We start from the raw sequence: 25360 nt of genomic DNA, 5'->3' as shown, positions 1-25360 counted from the left end.
TGGAGGCTGGTTTTGATATAATGAGTGATCGCTTATATAATGGTAAGAAGACTAAAGTTTTCAAAGCTACCAGAGGGCTAGTCAAAGAATTTGGGCTGGGGAATGTATGGTGTGCTAATGGTAAGGGAGCCTTGGGTGAAACCTTTCATTCTGCACCTCATAGAAAACATCTACGTCTTGACTATTTCTTTATAACATCTGAGGAAATAAGAAATGCTAGGTTTGATATTAAACCTAAGATTATATCAGACCATAATCCTATTGTGTTAGAACTGGATATTAGTAGCAGACTGTTACCAAGAGCTTGGACTTTTGAATGAAAACTTTTGTTGGATTTAGTATATTGTGAACAAATGTGTAGATGGATTTCTGAATTTTTTACAAATAATCGGGGCTCCACTTCAGATTCTATTGTCTGGGGTGCATTTAAGGCGGGAGTCCGAGGTGAAACATTAAGTTACTCTATAATAAACATTGAAAGGTGCGTGGTGAAGTTCAGGATGGGATAAATAAATTAAGTCTATTAGAAATTGAACTTATGAGGGCAGTAATCAGGGGTCAAAACATGGAGCAAATTTTATGTGATATCGCCATCCAAAAAATGAAGATATATCAGAATTTTGCTGTGAAATTAGCTACTAAGATCGCCATGTATAGGTCTGAAATGTATGAAGTCTGTAAGAACCCTGGTCGGATCCTAGCCAAAAGACTACATCAGAAAGAGATAGCCAATAGGATCAAAAAGATTCAGGATCATATTGGGCAGTTCAGGATACTTCAAGGGAAGTGCTTAATGTGTTTGGTAAATTCTATCATCAGCTGTACGCAGCAGACAATTTAATTGGAGTAGAAGAGAAATTGGAGGAGTTTTGTTTGGATATGGAAATTCAAAGATTAACACATGATCAAATGGAAGAATTAGACGCAGACATCACTTGGGAGGAAGTGGAAGCGGCAAGGCCATCGGTCCTGATGGTATCCCCCTTGAATTTTATAGGACGTTTTGCCAAGTTTTAAAACCAGAATTTACGACCTTATTTTTGGCCGCGCAAACAGGAACTGCGCCAAAGTCCTTGCGCAAAACGACCATTATTGTTTTTTTGAAAAAGGATACGCCTGATTTACTGCCTTCGTCATACAGACCAGTCTCACTAATCAACTCTGACAGTAAAATCTACTCTAAAATTAGTGCCAGGCGCTTAGCTGGAGTTATTTATGCGCTGGTCTCTAATTTCCAACATGGGTTTATCCCTGGAAGAGATACTTCCGATCATGTGAGGAGCTTGATTTCTTTCTTGGATTGGGCTCAAACAACCGAGACCACTTTGAGGGTAATTTAAATAAACAGTTAGAATCCACTCCTTGAGATTAAGGGTGTCTCCTCCACAGTGGGGAACACCTTTATGTTTTTAGGTCCCCTCACACACCAACAGGCCCCTTGGTGTCATGCTTCATCATCGGGGTCATCGTACCCCTCTACGGGGTACGGCGTGCTGCGACCTACGGAGACGTAGGAGCACTTGTTAAACTATGTGTGGTGTTGGTGAGGGGGTATTTTGAATAAATGTGAGTGTATTGTGGGGTTTGGGAAATAGTGATAGTTAAAAAGAACCTGGCTCGTGGGGTGACTAAAAATTATTTAATAAGCCCCCGGGCCGGTGCTGTTAAAAATGAGGGTTGGAGGTCACTACGCTGACAATGTGCGTTACCTCTTTGTTGTGTGCATCGACATGTTTCGGTGCCAGAAGCACCTTCTTCAGGACAGGGTGCACAAATCCCCACCTTACTCACGTTTCTCTAACTAATACCAGAATTTTTTTTTTGTGGCGGCTAGAGGATTCCACATTTTATGCTGTATTATTGGGCAGCCATGCTGAAATGTATTAGTCCCTTGGTAGTCGGTGAGAGGGCTGAAATGTTGCCATGTCATAGACCATCAATATATGAAATTGGGCTGGGGGACGGAACTAATGAATACCTCATTAAAATAATAGAACCAAGTTATTTTAAGAAAACCAAATTAAAAATTCTTAAGGCCACCTCTTCTGTTTGGAAGCAAGTTAAGGGTCAGTTAAGTGTTTTTTAAGCTGAATGTTTATACTCCATTTAACGCTCCCAGGCTTCTTCCAATAATTTTCCGGGATCAGGTGACTAACAGATGGGGATCAAAAGGAATTCATTGCCTAGGGGATTTATGTGATGATGGTCAACTAGTGTTGTTTGCAGACTTGCAAGTGAAATATGGTTTAGGCAAACACGAGTTCTTTAAATATCTCCAAATTCGTAGCTTTTTAAATAGGCAAGGATCCGGATTTGAACAACAGTTTGCCAAGATCCTGCTTATCGAAAAAATGAAGAAAAAAACATCTATTGGTCAATTCTATGCACAAATAGTTGAGACATTTTATGATGATGTAGATGTCTGCCAAGGAAAATTGGAAAGAAAATTGGGGATTGAGGATGTTAATATTAGGGAATCCTTGGGGCTTGCTAATCAGGTTCTGATGACAGGGAGGATGCACACTCAACACTATATGGCCCTGTATGATATGTACTATAACCAAAGTAAGATCTCTAAGTGGGGGACATCTGTTGGTGCTAAATGTAATAGATGTGGCCTTTATGCAGCGGATCCACACGGGGCCCACTCTCATATCATCCAGTAGTGGCCATAGTCTTGCATCTAAGAAAATGCAATCAATAACAGTTAAGGCCTCTTTTAAATGTGCCGGTCCTCACAGGGTCAGAAGTAGTTCGCCTGTTGCATGCTCTTAATCCTCTAACAACTGTCATAGAAGCTAGTTTCAATGCAGCAGCAGAGAAATTCCTTCAGGGTTACCCAGTCACAGAGGGTTTATTCCAGAATTCGTCCGCTTTCTCTAATAGCTCATTAATATGAAAGGAAGTTTCAAAGGATGTATTGCAATGTCTCCAATTATTATCATAGTATTGAAATGAAGGGACTCGATTATCTCATCTAAACGTGATAAAATAAAGAACGGATCGAACATATACATTTATAAAAGCCAGTCGAATTCCTGTGGGCAATGCAACTATAATCCCCATTATGTTAGGGCAATCAACCTCTAACAGCTATAGTATATAAAGCTTTATGTGAATAATTTACAGAAAACCAGTAAAACAAAGTAAAGCATATTAAAATAGAAACATAATGAGAGAATGGCTAGTATAAAAACAGAAGAAATAGCTATTTCAATTATTGAGGAAATAAGGGGAGGGAGCGGGTAGGGAGGGGAGGTGGAAACGTAAACACATTGATAAAATGAGAAAATGCATATTTAAAAGGAATGTAATTAATCCCAATCCAATTAATATATACAATAAGCCAATAAAAGGTAAAAAAAAAGGAACAGAGAAGATAGACATTCAAGGAGATTTAACATTTTCAGCATTTAATGGGAATTAATTACTAACACTAGATTGTCTAAATAAGTAGTGAGAGGTAACCAAAAGAGATCTCTATTAACCATTGGCCTGCAGGAGGAGGCAAAAGCAATATTAAGTCGATGAAAATAACAAAGACTATTCCACCAGTGTTGAATAGAAAGTTTTGTAAGTGTATTAAAGTTGAGACTGATGTTTTGGAAAGCTAAAGCAAGCATTAGGTCAAAGAGACCATGTTTGTGGGAAAGAAGTCTGATAGACTCCCAGAGAAAAGAAGACAAATGGAATATGGAATCGAAATATTAAACAGGTGAGAAATATAGGACCAAACTTCCCCAAAAAAATTCGAAACCGAAGTGCAAAGGAAGAGCAGGCATAGAAAGTCAGCATTAGAAGAGCCACAGGTGCAACAGTTTTTATCAGCAGAATGAGAAAATCTACCTATAGAGGTAGGGGTAAGATAAAGTCTATGATAGAGGAAGCACATAGATTGAGTGAGAGAACTGGACCAAAATTTGTCCCAGAAGATGCAAGACCCTTTACATCCTAGGTCAAATTCCCATGAAAGTTTGCTATTAATACGTTCTGGGTTAGGAGCTGAGAAATGTTTATAGATAAGAGAAGCTTTGGGTAGCAAGAGAAGGATCTTGAGAAGAGAATTTTGAACTGAGGAAAGATGGGACAAAGAAATGTAGCTTGAAATTGGGGAATGGAGCATGGAGATAGGCCATCAAAAAGGTTTTTAACCCAAATTATGCCCTTTGATCTCCAGGATCTCCAAAAGATGGTTCTGCTACTGATAGTAATAAGGGAAGGATTCTCTAGAAATAGATTTTGGATGGGTCAAAGGCTTCAATTAGGAACAAGTGTTTTTAAACAAAGGGAGGGAGGTAAGAGGAGTTTTGGCAGAAAAGGCTAGAACTTCCTTTAAAGAGAAGGGTAATAATAAGGCCCGTTCAATGGAAATCCAAAGGGGAGTGAAAGGGTAAGGTTCAGAGAGGAGGCATTTTGAGGCCTGGCAAAAGCAAAATGATATACGATGAAGGCAAAATTCTGGAAAATTTACACCTCCATTAGTTCTTGTCTTGCGAAGAAAAGATAAAGAAATACTGTCTCTTTTGTTCTTCCAGAGAAATGTAGAAAGATGAGAATCAATTTGTTTAAAATAACAGGCAGGAATATGGACAGGACGTATAGAAAGAGTATAAATCAAAATAGGGGTAATCATCATCTTAATTGAGTCTAACCGACCCCAGCACGAAAGAGAGGATTCCAAGAGGAAAGTAGTTTGGCAATCCGAGAAAGGACTGCAGTCATATTTAATTCAATAGAAGAGGTAATGGAGTTGGAGAATCACATACCTAAATACTTTATTTTAGAACTGCTCCATGCAAAACCAGTGGAAGAGAAGGAATGTGGAAGACAAAATTTAGGGAGAGGGAGCATTTCTATTTTATCTGAATTGATTTTGTATCCAGATATAAGGGAAAGGGAGTGAATTCATGTAATAAAGGGTGAATGGAGACTTCGAGAGCAGATATTAAAAGTAGGATGTCATCCGCGTAAGTTGAACACCATAAGAAAAAAACAGATATAGAGTCAATATTACGATTGAGGATAAGACAAAAAGAAGGGGGTAAGTGAAAGAAGGGAGGGAAGGGGGCAGTCTTGACGGATGTCGCGTTAAAGAGGAAAATAGGATGAAATACAACCGTTGACTAGTAAAGAGACTCTGGGGGAAGAATTTAATCAAGAAATAAGTGAGGTGAATTTAGGACCAAAACCATTGAATTTTTAGAGATGTAAATAAAAAGGGCCAATCCACTCTATCAAATTATTTTTCAGCATCGACAGACATGGCCGCCAAGGATGTGGAAAGGGAAGGAACTTTGTTTAAAACATTAAGAAAGAGGTGAGAATTATTCAAGGTCAATCTGCCCCTTGACAAAACCGCATTGCTCCTTGTCAATCAAAAGAGCATAAGAGGTTCTAAACGTAAAGCAAGTGTTTTGGCAAATAGTTTATAATCAACATTGACCAGGGAAATAGGCTGGTAGTTTTGACAAAACATAGAATCGCGTCCCTCTATATGTATGAGGCAAATAGTGGCCTCTTGAAAATTACCCTTTGTTTTACCAGAGAGAAAGAAAGAGTGGAAAAGATTTAAGAGTTTAGGAATTAATAAGTTAGAAAAATACAAATAAAATTCAACTGAAAAAACATCCGGGCCAGGAGATGAGAGACCATTCTTTATAGCGTTTAGAGCAGAGGATAGTTCATTAAGGGATAAGTCTACTTCAAGATCAGAAAGATTGAGATGAGAATTAGAAGGGGTTGGAAGGTTATCAAGATAGGACTGGATGAGGGAACTGAAGGGAGGAGAATCTGGGGTGTAAAGATCTTTATAAAATAGCTTAAATTCATTAAGGATGTCCTGATCTTTGTGAAGGAGAGGACCATCTGAAGAATAAATAGAGTCAATCAGCGTATGATCGTTTAAGGGTTTTAAGTTAATTCGCTAAAGGTTTTCCAACTTTATTGCGACCTCCATAATAACGAGCACTACTAGGGAGAAGTATGGCAGACGCATTGTTAGTCGTAGCTTTGCTAAATGCTAATTTGGCACGTATAAGAACTGGTAGGACCGAATCTGCCAATGAAGTATAGAATTTATGCTCTAAGGCATTAATAAGCGTCATGGTAGCTTTTATGTTGTTGAAGAAGAAATTTCTTTTTTCTTTCAAACAAAGTCTATGATGAAACCTCTCGCGTTAACCTTAAAGGAATCCCATAATATATAGGGGGAGGTAATGGGGTCCCTGTTTAGGTCAAAAAAATTGTTAACAAAAGTAATGAAAGAGAAAGAGAAGAGTGGGTCAAGAAGAAGAGAATTGTTAACACGCCAACAAGAGGACCTGGGATGTGGAGGTTGTAAGTCAAGGTCAGTTATAATTGGAGCATGATCAGAGATAACAACAGGTTCTATAGAGGAAGATACCAGGTTTTGAGATAAATATTGTGAGAGAAAAACATAATCTAAAAGGGAGAGGAAATTGTGAGGAGAGAAGAAAGAAAAGTCAAGAGTATTGGGGTGAGAGAGTCTTCAAGAGTCAACGAGATGTGTTTGGGAGATAGTGTCAAAAAAATATTTATGAGATTTGTGAGGAGTGAAGTGTACCGGAGATTGGCGGTCAAGAAAGGGATCAACTACTTGATTACAATCACCTCCTAGTATAAAGTAATCATCCCTAAATTGAATACATTTCTGTGTAATCAGAGGCCAAAAGGAACAATCAGGATGAGTAGGACCATAAACATTAAACACTGTCAAAGAAATTTCATTTATTAACAACTGAGCTAACAACCATCTGCATTTCGTATCAATTTCTTGCGATATAATTTTACAGTTCAATTTCTTATGATAAAATTATAACACAGTTGTTTTTATTAGAAGTAGGAGAGAATACAACTGAACCCACTCAACCTCTCTTTAATTTTAATGTAGCAGCTCCTGTAAGGTGGGTCTCTTGTAAAAGAACCAAATCAGGGTTATAGAAGGCAAGATGTGATAGTACGATCTGTCTTTTAATCGGTTTAATAAAACCTTTCACATTCCAAGAAATAACTCTGAATGTAAAACCATCGAAAATACATAAACAAAACATGCAGTAGTAAAAAAGATGCATTGAATAATATAATCAAACATACAAGCCATACGTCAGTGAAACATTAGAGAAAAGGAAGGAGATGAAAAGAAGGAGGGAAAAGGACTGAAAAAAGAGGAGAATTAAAAAAGAAATAATAAGAGAAGACAGCACTTGACAACCACTAATTACAAAATAGGAATATAAAATGAGAAAATAAAGGGATTGATGACTGTAATACGTACCTTTTGAGGGTAGACAAAAGAGAAATACGAGGAGTGGCGACACAAGGGAGAAGATGGCACAACCAACCGGGTTAGGGAGCATCACAGCGTGGGATCTTATGCAATAGATAGGAAACAGAGAAAGAAATATATTAAAGAAGATAAATACCTGCAGAAATGTAGCAGGAGAGAAAACAAAAACAAAAAGAAATAAGAGTAAAATGATACAATACAGTTATTAAAAATAACCTGCGAAGAGAAAAACATTAAGAAAAACCAAGCGAATTAAATCCTGTAATGGAAAAGAAGAAATTCGGGGTATGGAGGACGTAGAAAATAGAGGGCCAGAGATTTCCATTGACGATGTAGATTGTGAGTGAATGAATTTCCTCATTTCTGCCGGTTCCTCAAAAGTAGAAGTTTTGTTCTGGTAAGTAACATTGAATAAACGCGGATGAAATAGTCCATATTAAACTCCAAGTATATGCAAAGCTGGCCGAAGATCCAGGAATTATTTCCACCGTTTAGCTGTTGCTGAGGAAACATCTTGAGAGAGAAATAACTTAAAGCCTGACCAGATGAGCTGTTTTATGAGTTTAGCTGCATTTAAAACTAGTAGTAAGTCTGTAAATTTAAAAAATAGAAAAATCAAACCCTGTGGTATGGATGGAGCAGATGACGAAGATAGACGGGGGCCCAGGCTGAGGGCTCTTTGAATATTTAGATTTGTAGATGCATGAAGCTCAAGAAGCTTTAAGAGAAAATTATTGAAGAAGGGAATGGGATCATCACCCTCCAAATTCTCAGGAAGACCATATAAGCGTAGATTAATGCGCCTATTTCTATTTTCAAGGTCCTTCGCTGATTTCCTCAATGAAAGGACCTCCTTCTCAAGGGTAACCAATTTTGTGGAAACATTTTAAAGGTGATCAACTTGCTGTTCCACTGTTGAAATATGAGAGTACATAGAAGCCCATTTAGTGTTCATTGCTTGCAAGCAGGAGTTGGTCTTGCACCATAATGCTAGTATTGTGAAGTGTAGAGTCAGAGGGAGGAGAGTGCAACACCTGAGAATGAGCAGTAGAACTCTTTTTTGTAAGTAGTAATTTCTTACTCCTACCCACAGAGCAATGGAGGCAAAATGTTGTGGGCACCAGCAAATACCCCACAGAGTGTGAAGCGAGTTCAAAAAACTAACTGTGCAAACAGCTAAATATCAAGTAATCCTCCTTTAAAATGAGAAAAAAGTCTAGCCAGGCATAAAATAGCAGGTAATCAATATTTGGTGGTGAAAGTCAAGAAAGCAGCATTGTACCTGAAGAGTAGAGCAAATAAAGCCTCTCAGGGAAAACAAAATGGCGGCCACAAAGAAGCTGGAGCAAATTGAAATGGTTTTACCTCAAAAAAGCAAAGCTGCCATAGAAATTACATGGTGTCACTCAGAGACACCTTCATGCATGAAACTCTCCATTTCAATGACGAAAGAGACTCTAGAGCCGCGAAAATTACAGCGACATTTCTGTGGCGATGCGGAGCTCAGGGGCTAGGCGGCCATCTTGTTTGGCGCTGCGTGCGCTCCTTCCGAAAAGTCATATTTAATCAAAATCAACAACCCTCCGCTGGCCCTGTTACATTTTTCTGGGATTTGACTTCAACTTTGTAAGAGGAAAATCCATTTAAATAAACCTTCTCTGTAGTCCATGTTTCCTGGATTATGCAAACATCACACCCATCTAAATAGGACAATCAATCTACTCGTGCTTTATCCCGGTAAGATTCCAGGAGATCATATTAAGACTAGGCTGTGAATCATTATCATCCTTATGGCCTACTGACTTTAGGGCTTGCGGATTTCCCCTCCAGTACATGCTCAGTTACATCATTGGTATCACAATTAAAACATTTCTCAGGAAGTCTATTATCACTGGGATAAACGTTTCTGTGGGCAGAGATTGTGACTGGTTAATTTTGGGGATTCAGTTAATTAACAACGTTCAAATTGGACACTTCATTGTGCTCAAAGACGTTAGAACCCTGCTGGCTGGGATTGCAAACATTTGTAGAGTAGCCCCCTGCAGGGGTTGTATTTGGAGGTAAGGTCTTAATCCTGGTTCCAGTCTCTTGTCCCCCTGGGAGTTGACATGTATGTAATTAAAAATTTAGAAGGCTCTCTGCCAACCAATCACTGCTCAGTATAGCCAGTTTGTAATTGTGAGTAGATGAGTTAGACATTCATCTCTTGATGTAAGTGATATCTGGTCTGATTATGGAGAGACATTTAGGTTTTGTCCCAAACCAGTGGATGACTTTAAGAGACAGGCCGTCTAGGTTCTCAAAAGAACCTGGAGTTGGTTTCGGCCCTCGTGTCAAGTATATTGTTTTCTTTGGATTGGTTTCGGGGTTGATTGATGGCGAGTATGCTGTGGTAGTCAAGGTATGATGCTGTTGTAAATAGGTGCTCCTCGAGCCATAGTATTCATTATGCCCCACAGGGTGATGAGTAAGCAATGAGTTATTTTTTTGGAATGCTAAAGTTTGTCAGTGATACCCCTGCTGGGCTATTGTTGAATCCTTGTGAGGAAGGGAAGAGTGGACCCCTGGCAGACTAAATTCTCTCTTAGGATAATTGCCCCTCCCATCAAGTGTGGGTATCATACTGGAGCATTGTTGTATAATCCAAGATGATTCCCCTGGAGCATCTGTTGGTCCTTTTTGTTGGAGTTGATGTATACTCTGAGGTCTTCCATTGCACGGACCTTCACAGCCGAAATGACCGGCCGGTTATTAGGTACTGTAGCAGGGTTTCCGTTCTCCCACAGAACTGTGCATAGAGATCTAGAACCTTAGTGAATTAGGATGACCCAAAACTCACCTTAGTGTCAGAAATCCCCTTACCGAGCTAGCTACAGTGTCTCAATGGTCATAACAAACTCCCAATGATTTAGACAAACCAGAACATGAACTTGGGTTACCTCAGGTATCGTGGAACACATGAACACTCTTTCGCTCTGTAATCATTTCAAACCACAACGGGGAGTAAAAGAACACACGTGCAAGTTTGAAAAATTTATTTTTCAATGCAAGGTTCTCAAACGCAGTATCTTATATAATACCAAGTTATCAGCATAGTCACTAATCCATAGTAAGCGAACGGTGATAGCATGTTATAATGCAAAAATCAATAGAAATCTGTATCACCTATTTCGCGCACCCTATTTAGCATACTATATTATATCTAAGAAGGTCTCATTTGGGTTTTAGCAGGGCGGGCCCAAACCTCTAAATGTCAGCAGAAGAAGATCACATCATCAGCTACCAACTCTCTGCATGCGAAGCACCATCAAGTGTGTTTTTGCATTCTCTGTAACTCTATCTTAAACCCGCTTAATGCCCAATGTTGGCAGCAACATTATTTGTGTTATGTCTAATGTGGTGCGAGGATCAGGCCTCCCAGCAACCTTGTGTTAGGTTATTCTTAGAGGGTGCAGTTCTCAGTGTGCAGACAGTGTACCAAGTGTACCAAGCACAACTGATATCAGAGCAATAACATATTATTCTCAAATAAATCACATCTTTCGTCTAGGTTGAAAGCTACAATAACAATTATGTGTTGTGTGCAAACTGAAGCCGAAGGAAAATATGTTGTTTAAACATTTAATAAACTCATGCTAACTTAACACAATATATAGAAAAGCAGTAACTATATGACAGTACGTAATCTGGTCAATTATGCTTAAATATAAGCTTTTTAAATAGTCTTGTTTTTGATGAAGTGTTTGCAATCATTCACTGTCACCATTATTTGATCAGCAGTCTTTTTTGTGGTAAGTCCCATGGATTCTATTATTAACTAGTCAAACTGGTCGAAGTCTTCCTCAGAGGTTAAGGGAGAGAACCTATTGGTGCACGGTATATTCGGAACAATGACAATTGCGGGTGTCAGTGGCCGTCAAACTTAACTCTGTGACTCGATAGAGAAAAAATATTTTTTTCTGCATAGAACCTAGTTCCGCTAATGGAGGGGATTACTTTAGTAAAGGCTTAACATATGCTGTTGGTAACCACACTGGAAATAGTTGAAGTTTTAACTTTATTAAACATGGCTGGGACCTTTGGTGATTTTCCCTTAAAAATAGTAGTTTTGGCTTGAAGCATAGATTCCACTTCCTCTATTAGATTAACAATTGCACCTAACGTAATATCATCAGTTTTGAAACGGGAGGAGCCTGACTTATACCTTGCAGGCTTTCTAGGTTTCTTGGCACAAGTTGCAGATGTCATAACATACCCTGCCTTTCATTTCCCCATGTTCAGTTGGAGCAAGACAGCTGGTACAAATTACAACACTATATAGTCCAAAGAAAAATAAAACAATCTTACTTGAACCATGGTGGATGATGAATTGCAGGCCAAAGAAAGTAGGCCCTGCCCAGCCTCTTCCTTGCAATGTCTAAGCCTGTGCATCCGGACGCAACCCATGCATGCCCAGTGCTGCGGGAGCTATGAGGCACTTAAGACCATGACAGTCCTTCTTCCTGCCCACCGTGCCTGCCGCACAGCTGGTTTGGGGATGTAGTCCCACCCCAGTCCGTGGAAGAAAGCACTGGGTTGCAGATGAGGGATCAGAAATCATACAGTTTCCTATCAGTTATATCCTGATCCAGTAGGAGGGAGCCCACAAGATCACAGTTGGATACTTTTACTTCTTTGTTTATCTTTTTAATATTGATTTTTTTTTAGGTCTGATCGACTCCCATTATAATGTCTGGGTGTCTCGACCTCCAGGGACACCGCCTACTCGATCCAGCTTCAGGAGGGTTTCGTAGCTGCCAACGTTTCGGACTGCTTATATGTGACATTGTCATAATTTCAGTGTAATCATGAGTGACATTCAACGACCATGAGTCACACTTTCTTGCCAGCAAAATCATACAATGAAGATGAGGGAAACATATATGTATCAGAAATTACACCCATTGCAGCAAAACAAAACTCTAAGATCTTTACAACTGCTGCAAAGCACCAGAAATAGAAGGGCATTAAGCTAGTAAAAAGGGATGAACTGCCAGCGAATCCTCATAAAATACAGTTTTGCGAATATGCGTGATTCATGTTCTTTTGTGTAAACTGTCATTAGACAAAACGCTGATCTTGCTCCAGGACTCCATTATTCCAGAGTTATCTTGACATTTTTATTGTTGCATGAAAACACCTGGATACACAATGAATTCAGCCCCATTACCAGTTGGTTTAAAACCCATGTTATTTTTCTGGGCCTTTGCAGAATGTGACCGTTCTGGCATATTGCAGTCTATTGTAACCCCATTCATAACTAGGGTGTCTTTATTGGGCCAGGAGGAGCATGGTAGTGACTAAGCCATGCTCTGTGTGAGTCAGAAATATTAATGACGAAAAACATGCCTTTAAGCTTAATGGAATTGTGGTGGCCTAGGACAGTTGAAACACATGCTGCAGAGACCATTAGTTGAGTGAACTATGCACACACAGCTTAGGAAACAGTGAGAGCATGTGCCTCACCTCGGCTGGCTATTCTTGAGAGCCACACCTAATAACAGTTATAGTAGAGCAGAACCATAAAGAAAGATCTGAAGGAGGAAGCAATAAGATGTCAATTACATTGCGCTAAATGAAAACCCTAAGAACAGCAGATCTGCACCGTTCCATCAAACAAAAATATCATTCATTGTTTGCTCGCCAGTACCAAATTCCATGAAAGGGGAGAGTTACTTTTCTGCACTTTTGTGAGACTTACTGTATACTCTGTGATGAACTCCACAACATATCATTTGGCTTCCGACACAGAACACACAATTAAAGGTGAAGCTCAGAAAATAGCTTGTGACACAGCTAAACAGACTCTGGGGGATATTCTCAGAACGTGCGATAATCTTCACCAAAATAGGTTAATGCACTGTCACATATTGCGGGAAAATAACTCTGTGTCAACGTCACAATGTCAACACAGCGGTAACATGTATACAAGAAAATTTGAGAGGTGCACTCGGTAAAGTCAATGATACAAAAAGTTCATAGATTTTGTGACTCTTCTGTTCTTTCTTTAATGTGTTCTTTATTTTCTTTTAAAATACACAGGCACAGCCAACGCGTTTCATTCCCTTTCGTGCCTTGGGAATTTCGTCAGGGCATACAAAGAATGATTGTTCAACTTTGATGGTCCAAAGCGTGATCGCACTTACACAGCTAATGCTGAAGGATTGATATAGGTGATGTGGCCCCAAAGTGCCTGGATAGTGTAAAGATAACGTTTCCAGGATGGGTATCTGATTGTAGTATCCCAAATTGGCCACAGTAGTGCGTGAAAACGAGAACGAGTGTAAAGCTTCCAAAACTCCACGGGGAGGAGCAGGAGACTACAGAGACCCTATCACAGGTCTCGCACCATAAGAGCGACCCTATAGCCTGTCTGGACGTTACCTGTCAACCAGCGGCCACCCGCCCTTCATCTACACTGATCTTTTAAGGGGGCCAGGATTTACACTTGTTCTCGTTTTCACGCACTACTGCGGCCAATTTGGGATACCACAATCAGATACCCTTCCTGGAACGTTATCTTTACACTATCCAGGGGGCCAGGATCTACACTCGTTCTCGCTTTTCATGCACTACTGTGGCCAACTTGGGATACTACAACCGGATACCCGTCCTGGAAACGTTATCTTTACACTATCCAGGCACTTTGGGGCCACATCACCTATATCAATCCCTCAGCATTAGCCTTGTAAGTGCGATCACGCTTTGGACCATCGAAGTTGAACGATCATTTTTTGTATGCCCTGACAAAATTCCCAAGGCACGAAAGGGAAAGAAATGCATTGGCTGTGCATGTGTATTTTAAAAGAAAATAAAGAACACATTAAAGAAAGAACAGAACAATCACAAAATCAATGAACTTTTTGTATCATTGACTTTACCGAGTGCACCTCTCAAATTTTCTTGTATAATTGTTTGACGGACATCCTTGGTGGCGGATGGAGAGAGTGGTTGCACCATTAGAAATTTGGAAACAGAAAAAGTTGATGTGCTAAACCTTGGTCTGCTGCTGTGTGCTTTGGTTTGTTGTATAATACAGCGGTAACATGTGATAGTTTCCCCATAACGTGTCAAATGTCTGCGATAACATTACAGGAACGGCGATAAAAATCCAAACCTGAACGCGAAAAGGTTGGTTTGGGCCCAACTCACATAAAAAATTCCGTGATAAGCAGTGCCATGTCTGCAAGTTCAACAAGTCAGGCAGCAAAAATCAGTACAAAAGCATCGACAAAAAACACAAACAGAACACAAACAACTGCTAAGCACCATTGAGGTAGCCGAAGCTAGTACAGTGGACAACAAGAACACAACAAGCCCCACTGAGGACCAGCCTGGGACCCCGAGGTCAGGGAAGGGCAAGGAGAGGAAGCAGAGGAAGACACGGTACAGTCCACAGGAAAACAGGATCCTGACATGGGTAAAATTGTCAACACTAAATGTTGCACTTACACGTGTCAAAGTGATGTTCTAATGCAGAGGAGTGACATGCACACATTGAATGTGTCTTGGAATTAATTTATTTGCACATATTGTACCTATGGTCATTTTGCCTGTCTCATGATAGCTAAGGACAGTCCCAATGTGACGTGCTCATGTGAAGAAATTGTTAATGATAGTGTCCCTTAGGGCTATTCCTGCTGCTGCAGCACTGGGGTGTGGTCCACCTGCCTCATCCTCTTCATCATCGTCCGGTGCATCTGGCACATGGATCCATGGGGCATTGGTGCGCACACATATGTTGTGCAATACACAACATGCAATGATCATCTTGCACATTTTTTGCGGGCTGTACAGGAGTCTTCCACCTGTGATGTCCAGGCACCTGAAACGTGACTTTAACACACCAAATGAGTGCTCTGCAATGCCCCTGGTGCATTTGTGGGCCGCATTGTACTGCCTCTGGGCATGGGTGTTCGGGGCTCAGAGGGGTGTCATCATCCACGGGCAGCGTGCATATCCTTGATCACCTGTGACAGGGGGGAGAGATGTGTCAATCGGTAGTTCTGCATTCGGTGTTGGCAGGCTTATCAGTATATTGGTGTGTGATGTGTGGGAGAATGGGATTCACGTTTGGCATGTCTTGCATGTGGCATATTAACAGCATCCATGTGTATTACGTTGCATTACAGCTGCTCCTCATTCTCTCCGAGCCTATTTACTTGTGTGCGCTGCGCGATTGCATCACTTGCACTCCTAAAACACACCATTGTCATGACAACTGCGCAGGACCACAAGCCTGACAATGACATTGATATTGGCCATTGAAGGTGGTCGGCCCTGTGTTTGTAGGCCTTTGGTGAGGATATGGCATACACAGAGACACACGCAGTAGTTTCTTTGGTGGCCATCCCGGAAGTGAACCACGCCCTGAGCCACTGGCTATTAATTTCCACTCCTACGCTAGCCCAGCCCACTCAGGTTACACCTACTAGGGGGGACGACATAGCTGCATGTCCAAGGTCTACACCAGTGTCTAAGGTAACATTATTGCGTCCACTGTCTACGACACTACATACACCAGCAGTATATGTCCACATGGACATGTCTAAGCTCTGCATACTTGAGTCTGTCCAGCACATCACCGCCTCACTTGGCATTGTGTTCATTCTGATTCATGGGTAATTGCCTCCTTCACACATACTTGGTTCCCACCTCTCACCACATCCTGCTATTGTGTGGCAGAGGTGCCATGACGTGGATGGTTTGTCTACATGGCTGGCCCCTGTTACTACACTTCCTTGTGTTGTCGTGTCTGATAGGTGGGCATGTTGGTTGGCATGTTGTATAAGATGTTGTAACGTGTGCATTCCCACAGTTGTGAATTGCATGATTGTGGAGTTGAGGTGTGTAGTGTGTTTATCTGGTACTTACCAACGAGCAGTGCATTTCCGTAGGTGTCATCCTGGAAGCGCTGGTTGATGATGGACTGTCGTAAGATGTAGGAATCATGCACACTGGCTGGGTAGTTGGCAATAACGTTGGTGAAGAGTCCCCTGTGGTCCACTATTGCCTGCACTTTGATGGAATGTATGTGCTTTCTGTTGCGGTAATTGTGTGCAGTGTCGGCAGGGGGCACAAGTAGGACATGTGTGCAGTCAATTGCCCTCAACACGTGCAGGAAGCCAGCTATGGTGTAGAAGCCTTGCTTGGTCTTTAGCTGTTCCTGTGCAGTGCAGGGGAAGTGAAGGTGCTGGGGTACCAAGACACAATGGCATCCAAGACAGTTGTGATGAACTTTGATAGGGCTGACTGTGAGACTCCTCCGACGCGGTTAGCGGTTGGCGGTTGGCGGTTGGCGGTTGTTAGTTGGAAGGTACCAGAGGCAAACAGATGCAGCACAGCCAGCAGCTTTGTCTGCAGAGGGATGTTGGTTTCCGCTGTGTTGGTACCGTTAGCCTGTGGGCAATGAGGGTCAGGATGCAGAGGATGGCTGTCCTTTTGAGCCTCTAGTGGGCAATTACTTTCTCTGGCATTAAATCTGTGAGGCTGGTGCGTTTTCGGAAGGACCGCTGTCTTATTCAGTGTGGTAGTCCGGGGGGGAGGGTGGTCCGGCGGGGTGCACTGGGGGGAGCCTGGGGGTGGTGGCGGTGAGTGTTGTGGGCCTCTTGGGTCTCCGAGCTGCATGATCAGTAGCTCCATGACATGTGTTTGTCTGTGGATATGGCTCTGGGCTGGGATCCCTTTTATACTGCAGGTTGTCGTCCTGCTTAACACCAGTAAAAGGCAGGTGTTCATTCCCTGCTGCCAACGCTCCTTATCATCTGTTTTTGGATCACTTTGCTGATCTGGCTGATAGTTGAGAATGTCATGAAGTGGTGTTTTTGTGTGTTTTTGCAAGGGATCGCCTAGTCTGCATATCATTAGCGTTAGTTGTCACTCTCATCCGTGGCAATGTTTTTTGTGAAAGATATCGCTGGAAAACTGGCGATTTCAGCCGTCTTCACCAGCTTGAGAATGGGACGATGACTATTTTGCCACTTTTGCAACGCTAAAGTGCAGATAACTAGGCGATAAGTCCTTAAGAATATGGTGTTCTGAGTTATACACATGCTACACTTCTTTTCAGCTAAACCTTTAAAATAGAGGCGGAACAGGAGCAGTCAGGCTCCGTAGACTGACATGCACTGACACTGCCCAGTCAATCTTGGAGAGGCACCCGTTTCTCATTTAGGCTGGCCTACCATTGTAAATTCACTCCTTGTATAAAACATAACAGTCTTTCGACTGGGGAGTGTGTCTGTGAGCTGCTTGAGATTGATCTATTGAAAGACCTCTTGAACCTCTGTCTCACCTCAACAAACTCCCCCTCCCCAATCCTCCAAGAGTAAACAAAGCATACCAAACGCAGGGCAGTGGCCCTTGTCAACACGTCTGCCATTCCACCTGAATCCCAAGCCTCACTCCACGGTTGGGACCAACGACATCCCACCATCCCAAGATTTGTGCAACTCCCTTGCCACCTTCTTCCATCGCAAGATCGCAGACATCCATGACAGCTTCGACAACCTGACCACCCCGACAGCCAACGACACCTCAGACCCCACAGCCACCACTCAAAGCGACCCCCTCCTCACCTGGACTAACATCAACGACGACGACACCATCAAAATCATGACCACCATCCACTCCGGCTTCCCGTCAGACCTTTGCCCACACCACAAATTCAACAAAGCCAGCGCCACCATCGCACCCCATCTCCGCAAGGCCATCAGCATCTCTTTCGAGAATGCGACCTTCCCGGAGAGCTGGAAGCAAGCTGAGATGAATGCCTTACTCAAAAAACCCAAGGCAGATCCAAGAGTCCTCAAGAACTTCCGACCTATCTCACTGCTTCCGTACCCGGTGAAGGTCATCGAGAAAACCGTCAACCAACAGCTGACCCGCTACCTTGAGGAGAACAACATCCTGGACCCTTCCCAGTCAGGGTTCTGCAGCAACCACAGAACCAAAGCTGCCCTCATCGCTGCCACCAATGACATCAGGGCCCTGCTGGACAACGGCGAAACCGCGGCCCTCATCCTCTTGGTTAGCTGCCTTCAACAAGGTCTGCCACCGTACCCTACGCACACGCCTCCACAACACAGGGATCTGAGACAAAGCTCTTGAATGGACCTCCTCCTTCCTCTCCGGAAAAACCCAGAGCGTCCGCCTCCCTCTTTCTGTTCTGAAACCTCCAAAATTATCTGCGGCATACCCCAAGGGTCATCCCTCAGCCTGACATTATTCAACATCTGCATGGCCCGTTCGCCCACATCGCCAGAATGCATGACCTCAACATCATCTCCTACGCCGATGACACACAACTGCTCCCTTCCCTCACCAAGGACTCCCTCACTGCCAAAAACCACCCTCCACAAAAGAATGAAAGTCGTCGCTGAATGGATGAAGAACAGCCACCTGAGGCTGAACTCGGACAAGGCAGAGGTCCACATCCTCAGCTCCACCCCCTCAGCCTGGTACAACTCCTGGTGGCTGACCGCCCTAGGAACAGCACCGACACCCACCGACCACGCACGCAACCTAATTAATTAATAATAATAACAATAATTACGCACTTAAATAGCGCAAGACTATCCGTAGGCATCTCAGTGCTTGTACGAGTACCGCCGAGGAGTGCTTCCTGGCCTCTCCCTGTGAGGAGCCCACTTCTGGGCACCTCCAAGGTGAAGTCAGGCATCCTCAGCATTGTTGGGGCCATTGTAGAGATTAAGCAAGCTATTGCCCTGAGGTGCAGAGTGAGGCTCATGATCAGAATAGGCACCGATGCGAGAATTATCAGGTCCGAGGAAATTGAGCCCGAGACCCGCCAAGGCGGGAATTGAACCCTGGTCCTGGCCAGACTACTGCATCAGGGTCTGCCGCTCTAACCATTGAGCCACACTTCTCTACTTCTACAACCTGGGGTTCATCCTCTACACAACGCTCCCCATGACCAAGCAAGTCAGCGCCGTCTCATCCTCCTGTATCAACACCCTTTGCATGCTCTGCAAGACCTGCAAATGGATCCCTACCGAAACAAGAAGATCGGTCACCCAGGCACTCGCCGGCAGCAGGCTGTACTACGGAAACGCCCTCTATGCGGGAGTCCCTGCCAAACTGCGGAGACGCATTCAATGCATACAGCTGATCCTCAACATCCCTCGACACAGCCAGATCCCACCCCACTTGAGAGACCTGCACTGGCTGCCCGTCAACAAGAAAATCACCTTCAAGCTCCTCACACACGCGCACTGGGCACTCCACGTCACCGGACCAGCATGCCTCAACAGATGACTCACCTTCTACACCCCGAACGGCCAGCTCCGCTCCGCCGACTGCGCCCTCGCTACCATCCCCCACATCCGAAGAACAACCTCCGGTGACAGATCATTGTCCTACCTCAGCACCAAGACCTGGAACACCCTCCCCATCCTCCTACAGCAGACCGAAGACCTACTAACCTTCAGGAGGCTACTCAAAACCTGGCTGTTCAAGCAGTAGCAGCACCCACCACCGCCAGCGCCTTGAGACCCTCATGGGTGAGTAGCGCACTCTACAAATTGACTCATTGATTGATTGATTGATCAATCGGTACGATAAAGTGTGATAATCTGTATAGTGCTCAAGGGAATGAGGGTGGGGACATCTGAAGACCTTGGGCACCAGTAATTGCATAGTGCCTAGGTTTGGACCTAGAGGCACCCCAGGTCACTGTATGTACAAGCAATATGACAAGGCCTGTGCAGGTTAAAGATGAAAAGGGTCCAGTGCTTTGAGGGAGACAGGATTAAGCATTTTTCTGAGTAAGGTACAGTTAATATTGAATACATAAATAATATTGAATTAAAATAAAAGAACTCAAAATAGCACTGCAATAGATCAATTGCAGGCTTCTTTAAATTGTCATAAAGAAACCTTAAAACCCCAGCAGGACTCCCAAGCCAAGGATTTTTTAGGCATCTGGGAGCAATTGAGATACCAGATTAGTCACATGAGGGATAAAATCTAGGCACACACTGCTACACTCAGTGTCAACTATTTGTTTTTCTTTTCCATATTTTGTCTTTTCCTGTTATCTCTCTTCTGTCTGACACCTGTGGTGGGTGAAGGTAATTGCCAATTTTGGTTTTGTATAATTGCTTTTTATTTCTCTTATTTAAATGTTCACAGCCCTGAAGAAGTCGAGGTTTCACATGCTTATCGACGAACCACGTGTTGGCTCAACTGTTCTATGCTGGCTGTTCAATTCTACCTTGGTTGGAATTTTTATTGGCTGTGTGAACTTCAACTAGTTTTGTTATGTGACGATTTATTGATTACACCTCCTGTGGCTCGAACAGATGAAGTGGGTTAAAGTGGACTTTACAGCACCTACTGTCGGATTGAATCCTGACTTTTTCTTAACCCTTGAGTGCTCAGATTAGTGGGTAAGTACAATTTGTCCATCGTCTCTGAGGGTCAAATTAGGGTTGTTTGGTAGCCAACCCTCTTTCCTTTGAGCATCATTCAAAGTTAGTCTTGGGCTTTACTTTCTCCATACTAAAGTGACTATTGTTGTTTTTCTGACCTGGTTACAAAAGTGTGTATGGATACAGGAATTTGAATGTCCGAACTTGAAGAGAGAGGTTCAGGCAAATGCGTTTGAGCCAGGGTATTACTGCATTTTTGTAGGTTCTGCAAGACAGTACAGTGGTTATCCACGTCAAAGGTTGCGGCTGTTACCATAACATCTGGACCATCAAGGCCTGGAACATACATCTTTATGCCAAAGAGTATTTTGTACGGGGTCCGCCCACCCAGAGATCTTTTAGGGAGATCATTTCATGACCATTGAACCCTAAAGAGATGATTTAACCAACCACACCCTGTGCGTAATACTCTTGCTGTTAAGGATTGCTTTAAGTCACTCTTCATTCTCTCCTCAACAGAGTTGCCCTCAGGCCTATACGGAGAACAACAATGCAGGTCTACACCCATGGACTTCATTGAATTATGGTACACTTTGGAAGCAAAAGACGAACCTTGTTCCGAGTGGAAAGTGTGACAGGCATAAGTCCTGACAAAGACTTTCAAATCTTTAATAAAACTGCCATGCCACCGGAGGTGCCGTACAAATTGGCCTGTGGCTCCTGCAGCATGGGACATGGTTGGGACGTCCGTGGCCGGACAAGGCTGGGCTGGGCCACCCCTTTTGGACTTTCTGAAAAGAGTTACGGTAAGAAGACTGGCTTAATTGCGCACGTCATAGCAGTATCACCTCAGGGAAACACCCATTATAGTCATGAAAAAACAGAAATTAGTGCCCAACTCCCCAAGCTAGGGAAAAATACAGGTAACTATACCCCAATAACAAACTATTTGAAAAATGCAATGGGACTAATTAATAATGAAATTGTCAATGCAGAGGAGCGCCTGGCTGCTACAAAGACTGCATTAAATGCAGCCATAAAAGAAACCAGGACTGATATTGTAACCATAGATACTGGTTTCAATGGTTTTAACACTGATACTATTAAAGGGGACAGCCTTTTGATTTGGAAACATACTAAAAAAGTACCATGTGTTTCGACTTCACCATTGGAGATATCCTTCCTATCAAACAATACTGACTTGATGTCTCCCCATGCCAAAAAGAGTAAACATCAGACTAAAGCATTAGCAACAGAACCTACTATGCAGTAAAAAAAAGACAAAGTCAAAAATACTTTCATCTGGGGGGGGGGGGGGGGGATTTTTCACAATTCTTTTTTAAAAACTGCATGGAAAAATGTATACTATTGAAAAGGAGATTAATGGCCAAAATTAAAATGGCCAAAAGCGATGTCGCTCAGATAGCAAAAGCTATTGCAGACTTATCTTCTTTAAACACAACTTCTAGTACAACTCATAGTAAAGACTCAGATAGCAGGTTTACTGTGGTACATCGTCCATATGTGATGACCAACACCATTCTACTAGACTTGGTGACCTCCAGTCAAATGAAAGAGAATACAACCATGCATACTAGATTTTCTGACTTGCCAAACACTGATGTAGCTAGAACGACAATTTATAGCAATGAGGTTGAACTCGTTACAAATTGTTGACCAATGAGGAATTTTCAAGACTCCTAACATTTACCTCCTCAGGCAACACCTCATATAATTGTTTTAAAAAAGTCCTGAAGTTGGCAGACAAGGCTGCAGAGTTTTGGGGGGCGGACCTGAGGTACAAGGCTGTGCATTGCTAGGCCAAAACAGTAAGTGCAGCAATAATCTTCTATTTAAAAATATTATCATGATAAGTAGAGTAAACTGGGTCAGTAATATGATAAAGCGTTGTCAATGGGACTGTATTGTTGTAACTTTTCGTTGTCCAGAGATGGTAAGAGCACTAATTTGAGAATTGTCATATAAATATGTAATGACATCGAATCATCAGAATTATACTATTATCGCAGCCCCTCTGGAGCATTTCTATAAACCTGTCGCTGAACAATCTTTCCATGCTAGAAATGGGTCTACTCTTGCAGACCAGTACACTCCCCTACCCTTGTCAAATATATTTTTACCTCTTAGGAGGTGTAGCGAATTTGATTGACTACAAGAGGAAGTGGATCAAATGACTTCCACTAATCAAGGAACCTTATGTAATGGCAAGTCAACTACTTTTTCATATGTAAATCTGACTGTCACTATATGGAACGTACCATGGATAAGAAGTTAGATGGAAGACGAAGAGTGGCTTGAATCTATTATAAATTATTCTACAAGAAACCTGGTATACTGAAGATTTCCATATTGATGGCTTTGTATCAGTCTTTACTCCAACGACCCCTTCCCAGAATGGAAGGCCTAAGGAGGATTAGCTATACTGGTCTCAGTTACATCTCTGCTAATTAAAAAAAAAGCCTATAACAATTTGCAGTTTTTTTCAACTTCTGAGGCTTCGAACTACTAGAAATCAGTGTATACTAATGATTAATTTTTATATAAAGACATATAGTAGTAATGGCCTTAGAGGAGGAATTATACATGTTTTTTTCAACTTCTGAGGCTTCGAACTACTAGAAATCAGTGTATACTAATGATTAATTTTTATATAAAGACATATAGTAGTAATGGCCTTAGAGGAGGAATTATACATGTTTTTAAAAGGCATAAGGGGTAATTGCCTATTCATCTCGGCTTGTGATTTTAATTGTAAGAAATGTGGTATCTTGGAATGATTATGGTGATGCTTATCCTCATTTTCCCCATAACTCATGGTGATACAATCAATGGCGTGATGCAAAAATACAATCTTGAACTCTTAGAACAGTCAGGTGTAGAAGGACAAAAGATTGTTCAAACCTATGAAGGTGATAGATATTCCTCCACCGTTGATCATGCCCTCATATCAGGAAATGCCTGAGGACAAATTGAAAAACTTGAGTGAAAATAAGTCCTTTTAGTCATCACTACTCCCTCTCCTGATGCTTAGACTTAGCACGACGCACCAGGAGAAGGTGTACTTATCCGCCGATATTGAAATACAGGGAGAAAATGGCATTAACATTAAATGGTCAATGGTTAATCCCTAGTGGGTATAGATTGTGTTAGTTTATTTTCAATTCAATTCAGTTCCTTACCACATTTCTGCCACTTCTTGCTACTTCCTACCACTATTACATAATCTGTTGCTCTAACTCCATGGTCAATATTTGACTATCTGTTAGGTACTAGTGAGAAGGAAAATGAAAGGAAATGGCTACAATAGCAAGACCTAGGCTAAAGCCCAGGCTGAGATGTTTTCTCTTTAAGCCCCGTGCTGATTATATCCAGCACCTCGTCCGCCTCCTGAACTGATCTTAAATTATGCATTTTATTGTTGTGCATTACTTTCAGGAATGGTTCTGTCGGGAAAACAATCTCTTTCATGAACCTCATATAATGGTAAATCTCTTAATGTTTCTACACTGTTATTAGACACGTTATTTTATCCAATAATGACAACATATTTGAAAAGAAAAACACCCTATAGGAAGGGACCACACACACCTCTTTTAGAGGATTGTATCAGAATTTATCTTATTTTTGGAATTTTGACATCAATATATCAAATATACACATTTAAAATGGCTGTCCTAAACAAAACAAAATTGACATAAAAGTATATCTGTGACAAGTTGTGTTCTAGTGAAAAGTGACAAGTGTTTTGATTTGTGAGTTGATGGATATATACAAACAAAAGGTTACAATGTGACAGTCCCAAACTCAAAACAATAGTTTCAACAGATACATTTTTCTTCTTTGTATTGAAACTTAGATAAGGACTGACCCAAATTTTAACGTTGACCTTTTGACCCTAGACAGTGGTGCTGATTCTATTGCAGCTGGGGCGGGTCTTCATCAGGACTATATTACAGGTGGACAACCTATAAAAAACGGGAATAACTTTTAGCTTCTGTGTGTGTGGAAGTGTTAGAGCAAAGGCCGTTGGACAACGCCAAACTGGACCGCTCACCTGTTGCTTTGGAAGATGTCCTGCGTGTATTTCTCATTGACAGCAGGGCAGAAACAATGTGTCAGCCGACACTATCTGACACCGAGGAATCAATCCTGATATCTGAAAATGAAGTGGTCATGTCACTACACTTGTACCTCAAAGTAGGCAACCTTAACTACAACTGAGTGTACTCTAAAACATACATACCTTAATAGGTAACCGATCTCAATTCAGAGAATTATGGATGTATCCAGGGCAAGTGCCGCAAGTACGATCACCTATATGGTAAAGAATGAGAGCATTCTCATATTATATGTCCTCATCAATTCTTCTATTGATTATAGGTGGCATAGCGACTATTCTTTTTGCATTAACTCGATAGTTGGTCCAAGAGTCCCAGCTTTACAGGGGCTAACTTATCGGTTAATTAATCAATGTAAACTCATTCAGTTTTAATTGGATAAGTGAGTTCATTAATTTTTTCACAGTATCCATTATTGCAAAAAATTGAATGTTGCTACTATCCCATCAAGTGCATTTAAAATCTAACTAAGATGGCCGTCACAG

At 41.9% G+C, this 25360-nt stretch overlaps 1 long non-coding RNA gene across 1 annotated transcript in view; it reads right to left on the bottom strand.

The window, feature by feature from the left end:
• Positions 1-25071, bottom strand: part of LOC147726239 (uncharacterized) — a 104440-nt gene extending 79369 nt beyond the window's left edge. The window contains exons 1-4 of the long non-coding RNA XR_015309425.1: positions 25001-25071; positions 24812-24913; positions 24626-24722; positions 7295-7389 (exon numbers count right to left, since the gene is read on the bottom strand). This is a non-coding gene — a long non-coding RNA (uncharacterized LOC147726239). The remainder of the gene's footprint in view (positions 1-7294; positions 7390-24625; positions 24723-24811; positions 24914-25000) is intronic.
• Positions 25072-25360: the final 289 nt, after the last annotated feature.

This window comes from Lissotriton vulgaris, chromosome 3_1 (genome assembly GCF_964263255.1).
Source record: "Lissotriton vulgaris chromosome 3_1, aLisVul1.2, whole genome shotgun sequence".
Classification (NCBI taxonomy): Eukaryota; Metazoa; Chordata; class Amphibia; order Caudata; family Salamandridae; genus Lissotriton; species Lissotriton vulgaris.
The sequence above is the reverse complement of the archived record's forward strand: the minus strand, read 5'-3'. Positions and strand labels throughout refer to the sequence as shown.